Source organism: Suncus etruscus, chromosome 4 (assembly GCF_024139225.1).
Source record: "Suncus etruscus isolate mSunEtr1 chromosome 4, mSunEtr1.pri.cur, whole genome shotgun sequence".
NCBI classification, from domain to species: Eukaryota; Metazoa; Chordata; class Mammalia; order Eulipotyphla; family Soricidae; genus Suncus; species Suncus etruscus.
The window spans coordinates 15,206,669-15,218,331 of record NC_064851.1 but is presented as its reverse complement, the minus strand read 5'-3'; positions in this window follow the sequence as shown (position 1 = coordinate 15,218,331).

Sequence of the window (11,663 nt, the reverse complement as noted above, 5' to 3'; positions counted from 1 at the left end):
GAACCAAGAGTAAGCCCTGGTATAGTCCAAAAACAAAAACGAACAAAAATGAGAGAAAGAACTGGAGGTCACTTCTCATGGCTGCTGGCCTCTGTGCAGATGACCTGGACCTTAGAATATGAGGTGAGACAGAAGCAAAGCATCTTACAGAGCCCAGGGCAGAGTAAACACTGCGGTTCAGCTGAGACCTGTGGTAGAAGGAGAGCAGAAAAGCAGCCTGGTGGGTGTTTACCTCTGACCTGATGCCATGCAGCTGACATCACCCCCCTGACCCTGGGCATATGTGTGCTGTCCAAACTGACCCAGTCACTGCTCACCATTCTGCTCCTCACACAGGGAGATGGTGACATTATACACACTCTCATGCCACAGTACAAACATACAGGCACGCACAAGCACACAGCCTAAAAGGACCATGAAAATGAAAACAGAATTTTCCATGAGGCTGTGCTTTGTTGAACACACTAATGAGACAGGTGAGACATAGCCTAAAGGGCCTAACAGCAGTGTCTGGTGCTTACCACACAGTGGGGCCTTCTGTCATTTAGGTGATGCCTCTGAAGATAACAAACATTGACAAGACTGAGGCTGGAGAGAAGAGGACAGAGGGCAAGGTGCTTGCAGATTTGATCCCTGGCACTGTATGGTTCCCTGAGCTTTGCCAGAAATGACTCCTGCACACAGAGTCAGGAGTAGCCCCTGAGTACCACAGGTATGACCCAAACAGCCATACACATGGGGGGGGAGGACACTGAAGTTTATTGATCTAAAGGGGGGGGGCAAACATTGTATTGCAGAACTTGCAGTTCTAACAGTAAGTACTCCACAGAACTAAAATTCCCAAATGGTCATTGTGGTTATTTTTTTTTTTAGCAAAAATGTATCATCTAGAGCCAGAGATAGTACAGGAGTTCAGGATTCTTGCATGTGGCTGACATGGGTTTGACTCTCCAGCACTGTATATGATGCATGCCTTGCATAAAGCCACTCTCTGTTTAATCCCTGACACCTTATTTGGTTCCCTGAGCATTACCAGGAATAATCCCTGAGCACAGAGCCATGAGTAAGCACTGAGCACTGTCAGGTATGACCCCCCCCAAAAAAAAGTATCTATATGGCCTATGTAACTACAGAGACCTTTCTCTTTTTCCATGCTATCCACTCACTTCTCTGATCATCTCAGGGAAGAAAATCAACTCTGACCTTGAGCAGAGGGAGCTGAGGAGCAGAAGACACAATATCTGCAGAGTCATCCCAGCTCCCAGCCCAACTGCAAAAATAATCCAGGGAGAAGAAAACTGGATACTAAGAGGCCCATGACCATAGATGGGGACAATCAATAGACTGTTAGCATCACATATGGTCTTCCAAGCACTGCAGGGATAACCACTGAGCTTCGAGTCAGGAGTAAGCCCTGAGCTGGAAAAAGTATGACCCCCCCAAAAAAAGAGAAAAAAAGAAAAAATGGGGGTCTGGAGATATTATATAGTTGGTACAGTGTTTGCCTTGCATGTGGCTGACCCAAGTTCAATCTCTGAATCCCATTTAGTCCCCCAAGCACCACCAGGAGTAATTCTTGAGTGCCAGGAGTAAGTTCTGAGGAAGCATTGTGTGTGTGTGTGTGTGGGGGGGGGGTATTATCATAATTTCAGAAAAAGAATTTGTTCTTAATCAAATATTAACTTTTCAGTTTTTTCCACTGGTGAAGAGTGTTGTATGTAACTAACTGGTGGGGGAGGAAACTGTACTATGAACAACCTTGTAAACCACAGTGTTTAAATATTAACATTTTTCACACAAAAAAAAACATTTTGCAATAAAGTCATTAGAACCAGGAAATCTACTACCCACTGAGTCACTTGGCATTCTTTTTTTTTTTTTTTTTTTTTTTTTTTTTTTGGTTTTTGGTTTTTGGGCCACACCCTGAGACGCTCAGGGGTTACTCCTGGCTATGCGCTCAGAAGTTGCTCCTGGCTTCTTGGGGGACCATATGGGATGCCGGGGGATCGAACCGTGGTCCGTCCTAGGCTAGCGCAGGCAAGGCAGGCACCTTACCTCCAGCGCCATCGCCCGGCCCCTCACTTGGCATTCTTAAAAGTGGATTTAAGGGGCCGGCATGGTGGCGCTAGAGGTAAGTTGTCTGCCTTGCCAGCACTAGCCTAGGACGGACCATGATTCGATCCCCCAGCGTCCCATATGGTCCCCCAAGCCAGGAGCGACTTCTGAGCACATAGCCAGGAGGAACCCCTGAGTGTCACCGGGTGTGGCCCAAAAACCAAAAAAAAAAAATTTTTAATTTAAATACACTTTCTCCCCACTGCAGACCCAAGTCACTATCTTTTCCAAGAATGACTGGAACAGACTTGTATTTGTCCTTTATTTGTCCTTTAGTTTTATTATTATCATGCTCAAGTTGACGAGATCTTTGCATAGTCCCATGAATCCATGGCTCCAGAGTTTCAACTCGGCAAAACACCTAATTTGACAAAAAAAAAAAAAAAAAAAAAATTTCAAGACCAAGGTGTAGCCCACATAGCTTAATATTTATTAGTGGAGTTGTCTCAAAGCACCAGGTTTTTTTTTAATAATATTTTTATTAAGCATCATGATTACAAACAGATTTGTAGTTGGTTTTCAGTCATAAAAAGAACATTCCCCTTCACCAATGCAACCTTTCAACCACCAATGCCCCCCCCCCATCTCCTTCCTTCCCACTCCCTGTCTGTCTTCGAGACAGGTATTGTTTCTCTCACTCACTACCATTGTCAGTGTAGTTATTTCTCTAACTGTACTCAGTGGTAAGATTCATATCGTGGGCCAGTCCTTTCAGCCCTTATTTCTATCATCTCTGGATATTATTCCTATGCTGTCTTTTATTTTTCTTAAATCCCACAGAGACTATTCTGTGTCTATCTCTCTCCCTCTCACTTACTTCACTCAGCATAATAGTTTTTGTGCCCATCCATGTATAGGGCCCAGATTCTATAGAGGCTACTAGTTCCATGTTGCAAATATGCATTTTATAAAATCGCCACAAGATGGCAGAGTTGGGAATGACAGATGACTGGGAGCTAGAGGAGCAAAATAAAATTTCGTTGCTTGTTTTTTTTAGAAAGATCACAAGTAGGGGAAAGGGATGGAAGAAGAGGCAGACTAGTAGTGACATAGGACAATGATGGAAGGTCTTGGGGGTACTTTGGTGGTGGCGAAGGCGCTGTAACTTAGTACAAAAACTCAATCCTTTAGTGCTAGCTCTATTAAAACCATGATATCTAAATTATAATAAAACTACAATATCTGAGGCCAGAGAGATAGCACGGAGGTAGGGCGTTTGCCTTGAATGCAGAAGGACGGTGGTTCAAATCCCAGCATCCCACATGGTCCCCCAAGCCTGCCAGGAGCGATTTCTGAGCGTAGAGCCAGTAGTAACCTCTGAGTGCTGCCGGGTGTGACCCAAAAACAAACAAAAAAAACTACAATATCAATATTTATGATATACAAGCACCATAGAACTGTAAATACAGTCATTTGCAGAAAGAGAAGGGGGAACTTTTAAAATCTATGTAAGAAACTTTCAAAATCTATTTGGGGAGGGGCTGAGAGATAGCACAACAGTAAGGCATTTGCCTTGCATGTGGCCAGCCCTGAATGGATCTGAATTCGATTCCTAGAATCCCATATGGTCCCCCAAGCCTGCCAGCACTGATTTCTGAATGCAGAGCCACTCAGAGCCCTGAGTGCCGCCAGGTGTGACCCAAAAACCAATAAAATAAAATAAAATCTATTTGTGGGGCACACCATGGGGTACTCGGGGCTATCCCTGCTTCTGTGCTCACGAGTGACCCTGGCACCGTATGTCGTGTTAGGGATTTGAATCAGAATTGACTGCATGCAAGGTTAAGTGCCTTGCATCCTGTACCATCTCTCCCTCCCCTGTAGGTTTTTTTTTTTTTTTTTTTTTTTTTTTTTTTTTTTTTGGTTTTTGGGCCACACTCAGCGGTGCTCAGGGGTCACTCCTGGCTGTCTGCTCAGAAATAGCTCCTGGCAGGCACGGAGGACCATATAGGACACCAGGATTCGAACCAACCACCTTTGGTCCTGGATCCGCTGCTTGAAAGGCAAACGCCGCTGTACTATCTCTCCAGGCCTGGGGCTTTTCAAATGTACTAAATCTCTTCTTCTTCTTTTCTTCTTCTTCTTCTTCTTCTTCTTCTTCTTCTTCTTCTTCTTCTTCTTCTTCTTCTTCTTCTTCTTCTTCTTCTTCTTCTTCTTCTTCTCTTCCTCTTCCTCCTCCTCCTCCTCCTCCTCCTCCTCCTTCTTCTTCTTCTTCTTCTTCTTCTTCTTTTCTTCTTCTTCTTCTTTTCTTCTTCTTCTTTTCTTCTTCTTCTTCTTCTTCTTCTTCTTCTTCTTCTTCTTCTTCTTCTTCTTCTTGCCTGGGGCTTTTCAAATGTACTAAATCTCTTCTCTTCTTCTTCTTCTTCTTCTTCTTCTTCTTCTTCTTCTTCTTCTTCTTCTTCTTCTTCTTCTTTGAGGGGTAGGAGTCACACCCAGTGATGTTTGGGGTTTACTCCTGGCTCTGCGCTCATGAATTACTCCTCACAGTGCTCAGAGGACCATATGGGATGCTGTGGTTTGAACCTGGGTTGGCTGCATGTAAGGCAAGCACTCTACCCACTGTACTATCTTTCTGGCCCCTAAATCTCTTGTATTGCATTTCATTTCATATTTAAAAAATTCCTATTAGCTTCTCAATAAATGATGGGGGGATTATTACAGAAATAATAAGAATCAATTCTAACACTCCAAATAAGATTGGGGGGACCCTAAGAGGAAAATACAAATTGTTGTATAAATCAAATTGGAGACATGCTTGATTTAATCTACCTTATTCTGGTGAATTGATCAGAGAAGTTGAGAGGGAATATTAGATAAGCCTCCCTCACATTAAATGTATTATAAGCACATGCTACTACCCAAATTTCCTTCCAACTCACTGTTCCCATAATGCACCCCTACAGCGTACATAGACCCACTCTGGGACCCCCCCCAACATTCAAGCGCACAGATCTGGAAGCAAAGCAGTTTGGGACACATCCCAGAATCCCCAGTGGAGTTCAGCTTTGTCCTCTACTCCTACCCACACACACCAGAAGTTCAAAGGAGCCACCAGCCAGTAGCTTTGCACCATCAAGCTAAGAAGAGCATCCCCTCAGCCCAGTCAGCAGAAACAAGTTTTCTGCTCCTGGGATGCTTTTTAGTCCCTTAAAATTAGATAAATTAAACAAAACAAAAGACCATTGAGCTTATGTCTTTTTCCTCTTAAATGATGTTGACGGATCCATTTTCTCAAGCATCTGCTTCTCTTATTTCTGATCTCAGACTAACTGGAGCCCTATTTCTTCCTCTATCTGTAATCTTAACACAGTGATAATAACTGATTGTAAATATCTGAAGTGGGAGTTGAACTCGGGTGCCAAAACAGGGATCTCTCCCAGGATCTGCTCAGGTATTTAGATGGGATATTCTCCTCCCTCTGGGACCCAGGAATACCATTTCTAGTGCAGTTTAGAATTCTACATTACCACCAAAGAGCTAGGCCAATGCTTTCCAGAGGATGGTAGAGACGTGTGTTGGTGTAACAAGTTTCATATGGTTCTGCTTCAGTCTGGTTTGATCATCACAAGACACTGTGAGGGGATCCAGACTTTGCTACCGGGAGTGATTAAATGGGAAGGAAGGACTTGGGGCTGGCTCCTAGAAAGACCCTAAATTGTAAAGCTGGAAAGAAAATGCAAAGCCAACAGGGGCCAACTTGGCCTCAAATAAAAATTAGATCTTCTCTAGCACATATAAAAACATCTGTGCATAATAACATCAAAGATGTAAAGGAGGGCACTAACCACAGTTGGGGCCCCACCACAAAATTGAGAGGTTGCAATATTAAGGTCAAGAGAACAAATTCAGGTGGCGTATTGCCTCTGACACAGCTCTGCCACCAATTAAATCACAACTCTGCCACTGACTATAATGTGAGCTTCAGCAGGTTTCTTTTTGTTGGATCTTGATTGCCTCATCTATAAAAGGAGGGTAACATTTGTTTCTAGATAATAGAGTTTGGTTTAAGATCTAAGGCATTGCTATTAGCGCACTATAGTATAGGTTGCAGCAAGTTGTTAGTACTATCGTAGTAGAAACATAGTATTTAAGGCATCTTTCTCTATCCCTATTCTAGATCACAGAGCTTGAAAACATGATTAGGTTTGTCAAAAATCTACTATGAGGGGTTGGAGCGGTGGCGCTAGAGGTAAGGCATCTGCCTTGCAAGCGCTAACCTAGGACAAACCGCAGTTAGATCCCCCGGCGTCCCAGATGGTACCCCCAAGCCAGGAGCAATTTCTGAGCACAAAGCCAGGAGTAACGCCTGAGCATCAATGGTTGTGGCCCCAAAACAAAAACAAATCTACTATGAATGGCCTGACAGGTAGTATTGAGATTAAGACTGTTTTCTTGCATAAAACCTACCTCAGTTCAATCTCCAGCATCACATATGGTTCCTCAAGCACACCAGTACTAAGCACAGAGCCAGGAGTAGGCCCTGAACACTACTGCCACATGTAATTCCAAAACCAACACAAAAATATTTTCTCCTGAATGGCTGGAGAACTAGTTTAAAAATTCAAGTGTTTTCCTGGCAGGAGTTTAAGCCAGACTTGATTCCTAGCATCATGTGACTGTCCGAATACTGCCAGGAGAAACTCCAGAACACAAAGCCAGAGTAGCTTCAGAGCACCACCAATTATGGACAAAAATTAATCCCCAAAGAACCATGATAAATAGAGCTGGGAACTGAGTGGGTTGGAGAGGAAAGTGAAGAGACTGTTGTAGAGGGATCGTAAAACACTAGGGTGCAATAGCTCTGCAACTAAAAATTGTGTAAAATTGTGGTGTGAGGGCAGAAAACAGCACAGGGAGAGTGAGATGAGGGCACTTGAGTAGAGGTTGAATGTGGCATTGGCTCCCCACGGGCCAACAAGGTGGCTGGGAGGAAGGAGAGAGATAACAGGTGGTGGGGGCCAAAATTGGGAGTTAATAGTTTTTGGTTGCTTGATCAGGAGATCTGTAAGATTTTCCTATCTTATGGAGGAGAAAAGCACATGCTTATTAAAGAAAAAAAAAAAAAAGAGCCAGAGGGAGGAGAAATGAAAGAAAGAGGCTAGGGCCCGGAGAGATAGCACAGCTGCGTTTGCCTTGCAAGCAGCCAATCCAGGACCTAATCCCATATGTCCCATATGTCCCATATGGTCCCCCGTGCCTGCCAGGAGCTATTTCTGAGAAGACAGCCAGGAGTAACCCCTGAGCAAACGAAAGAAGGAAGGAAGGAAGGAAGGAAGGAAGGAAGGAAGGAAGGAAGGAAGGAAGGAAGGAAGGAAGGAAGGAAGGAAGGAAGGAAGGGAGGGAGGGAGGGAGGGAGGGAGGGAGGGAGGGAGGGAGGGAGGGAGGAGGGAGAGAGAGAAGAGAGAGAAAGAGAGAAAGAAAGAAAGAAAGAAGAAAGAAAGAAAGAAAGAAAGAAAGAAAGAAAGAAAGAAAGAAAGAAAGAAAGAAAAGAAAAGAAGAAAGAAAGAAAGAAAGAAAGAAAGAAAGAAAGGGAGGGGGAGGGAGGGGGAGGGAGGGAGAAGGGAGGGAGGGAGAAGGAAGGAAGGAAGGAAGGAAGGAAGGAAGGAAGGAAGGAAGGAAGGAAGGAAGGAAGGAAGGAAGGAAGGAAGGTGTGGCCCAAAAACGGAAGGAAGGAAGGAAGGAAGGAAGGAAGGAAGGAAGGAAGGAAGGAAGGAAGGAAGGAAGGAAGGAGGGAGGAGGGAGGGAGGGAGGGAGAGAGAGAGAAAGAGAGAAAGAAGAAAGAAGAAAGAAGAACGAAAGACGATAAGAAAGAAAAGAAGAGAAAAGAAGAAAGAAAGAAAGAAAGAAGAAAGAAAGAAAGAAGAAAGAAAGAAAGAAAAAGAAAGAAAGAAGAAGAAAGAAGAAAGGGAGGGGGAGGGAGGAGAAGGGAGGGAGGTAGGGAGGAGGAGAAGAAGGACGGAAGGAAGGAAGGAAGGAAGGAAGGAAGGAAGGAAGGAAGGAAGGAAGGAAGGAAGGCAGGAAGGAAGGAAGGAGGTTGTGGCCCCCAAAAACGGACGAAGGGAAGGAGGAGAAGGAAGGAAGGAAGGAAGGAAGGAAGGAAGGAAGGAAGGAAGGAAGGAAGGAAGGAAGGAAGGAAGGAAGGAAGGAAGGAAGGAAGGAAAGGGGGAGGGAGGGAGGGAGGGAGGGAGGGAGGGAGGAAGGAAGGAAGGAAGGAAGGAAGGAAGGAAGGAAGAAGGAAGGAAGGAAGGAAGGAAGGAAGAAGAAGGAAGGAAGGAAGGAAGGAAGGAAGGAGCTAGAGAAGCCAAGAAGGGAAGACAGAAAAGTAGAGAAGCAATAGCTCCTCAGGTTGGGGACTTGCCTTACACACAGGTTCAATCCCTGGCATCTCAGTTGATCCCCTGAGCCAGCCAGAAGTGATTCCTGCTTGAGCACAGAGAAGAAAATTTTGAACAATGCTGGTTTTGGACCCAAAAACCAAAGGGGGGGGGCGGGGAATGTGGAAAAAGCACAATAAGGGACTCTCCTTGAAAGGTCCTTGTTCTCAGCAACATGGAAGAACCCAGCAGAAGCACATGTAGAGTTTCACAACAGCAGGTGAGAATGTTTATAGCTCTTCACAATGACCTGGATTCTCAGAAAGCTCAGATGCTGAGCCATCTGTCGGAAGAAAAGAAGGAATTGCCAGTAGAGCATTTCCAAGTCAATGAAGAGGCTCATAATGACTCCTGAGAAAGAAAAATCTCAAACCTGGTTCAAAGTTTTGTAGAAAATATCTAAGGTTGTAGCCATTCAAGGAAAGGGAGTTGTTGAGCAGCTAGAGAGAAAGTACAGGGCAGAGGGTGTTTGTCTGGCATGTGTTCATCCAGGTACCATCCCCACCACCAAAGATGGTGCCCCAAGCCGCGCCAGGAGTGATCCCTGAACAGAGCCAGGAGTAAATCCTTAGCATCACTGAGTAGGTTCCAAACTGCCCCCACCACATACAATAATAAGGAGTTACATTCAGGCTGGAGAGTGTAGGGTAAGGCCCTGTTCCACAAATGGCTGGGCCTGGAGTAGGCCCCAAACAGTGTTGTGTTCCCTCACAAAAAAAAAATTGAGTAATATAAAAAGTACCTGGTTGTGGGGCCAGAGCAATAGCACAGTGGGTAAGGCAATTGCCTTCCACGTGGTCCATCGGGTTTGACACCTCCCCGTCCCCCCCCCCCCCCCCCCCCCCCCCCCCCCACCCGGCATCCCATATGGCCCACTGAGCCTGCCAGGAGTAATTTCTAAGCACAGAGCCAGGAGTAACCTCTGAGCACTGTTGGGTGTGGCCCAGAAACAAACAACAAATACAAAAACAAAAAATGCCTGGTTGGGTAGACAAAGATACCTGGTGAACAGATAACACAGAATTTTTTTTTGGGGGGGGGGGGCTTTTGGTTTATGGGTCACACCCAGTGGCACTCAGGGGTTCCTCCTGGCTCTATGCTCAGAAATTGCTCCTGGCAGGCTCGGGGACCATATGGGATGCTGGGATTCAAACCACCGACCTTCTGCATGCAAGGCAAATATCTTACCTCCATGCTATCTCTCCGGCCCCACAACACAGAATTTTTAGGGCAGTGATGAATCATGACAGACACAGGTGGTCAAATATTTACTCAAACCCACAGAACTTACACCACCAGAAAGCATCCTTCATATAAGTTTATCCTTCATATAAATGCAGTAGAGATAGTACAATGTGCAAGGAACTTGTCTTGATGCAGCTGACCTGGATTTGATTTCTGGACCCTCTCTGGTTCTGAGCACCAGAGGTGACCTTTGGGCACAGACACAGTAGTAAACCCTGAGCAGGCTGGGTATGGCTTTCCTGTGGCATTTAAGCTATGTGACAAAGGGTGGGAGGAGGGTTGAGAACACACAAACAAGTCTTGGCTCCATTGTCAGAGTGGTAGCTGCTTTGTAAAGGTACGTAGGAGCAAAGGCAGGTGTTCAATAGGGGCATAAATCTTCAATGTCAGGGCAAAGTAAGCAGTTTGGGAACAAGTCTAGTTGCTTGTCCTCCTCACTACAAGGCTACATAGACCTGGGCTTGCATTCTGTTGATTGGCAGTTTTCCATCAAAGCAGTTTTCTGCGTAATTCTTTCCTTGGTGCTTACTTTTAACTCTGTCCTCACCACACCCAAAAAAAAAAAAAAAAATCTGGGCATGGAATGACTATGGTGTCAGCCATTACTCCATTTTGTTGTTTATTTTGTTTTGTTTTTGGGGTCACACCTGGAGATGCTCAGGAGTTACTCCTGGCTCTGCACTCAGGAATCATTCCAAGCAGTATTCAGAGAACCATACAGGATACTGAGGATTAAACCCGGATGAGCTGCATGGCCAGGCAAGCGCCCTGCCTGCTATACTGTTGTGCTGGACCCTCGATGTTTAGTTTTAACAAATGCCTATTCTAGACGATGGCTACTGATGATAGCAGAGGCCATACATGTATTGGGATAAAATAGCAAAGTGAATCTCTATATTCAGTTATACTGAAATGCAGAATTGTTCTAATTTTTAAGTTTGGGGTTTTTTTTGGGGGATGGGGGGTCACACCCAGCAGCGCTCAGGGGTTACTACTGGCTCTATGCTCAGAAGTCACTTCTGGCAGGCTCAGGGGATCATATGGGATGCCTGGGATTTCAACCAGGGTCTGTTCTGTGTTGGCCACGTGCAAGGCAAACACCTTACCATTGTGCTATCGCTCTGGCCCTGGTATTAAGTGTTTTAATTGCAGAGTCAAAAGAGAAAATGAAGTACAGATGAGTCCTGAAGAGGCTATGCCCACTTGGTAAAGAGTTACCACGGCACACACATGACCCATGTGATCAACCTGACAGTTTCAACACTGTATGTTTCCTGTTACAGTCACTCCAATATATGAAATGTGTACAGCAACCTGTTCTGTTGAGCTGTAAACTCCCATGGCATGGGGACTTTGTCCCTCTCATTCACAGCCTCCCAGAACATAGATGATGCTTGATTTAAAAAAAAAAAAAAAAGGACAAAAGGACCAGAGTGATAACACAGTGGTAGGACATTTGCCTCGCATGCGGCTTGACCCAGGACAGACCTGGGTTTGATCCCCGATGTCCCATATGGTCCCCAAGCCAGCCCCTACCCAAAAAAAGAAGATGCTCAATTTCTGAACTAGAGGGCAGGGAACTGATCCATCCAGGAGATATCTGAAAGCGAAGAATCTGTACAAATCTCCCCCACCCCAGACACCCCACCCACCTCCCAGCACCCTAATGTCACATCAGGCAGAACTCAAAATTAGGTCAGTTCTATTTACTCTTCATACAAATATTTTACAGTTTTATTATTTTTTTCAGTCATTTACACATATTCATACAAAGAAAAATAAATTTCAGGATGAGGCCCTAGGGACCCGTGGTAGTCTCTTTAAAAAAAAAACAAAAAAACCTCTTTTTTCTCAGTCTCTCTGATCATTAACTATGGAAGACAAGGCCAGAGGCTGAACAGTCATTTCTGGGGGCTGGTGCAGACACCT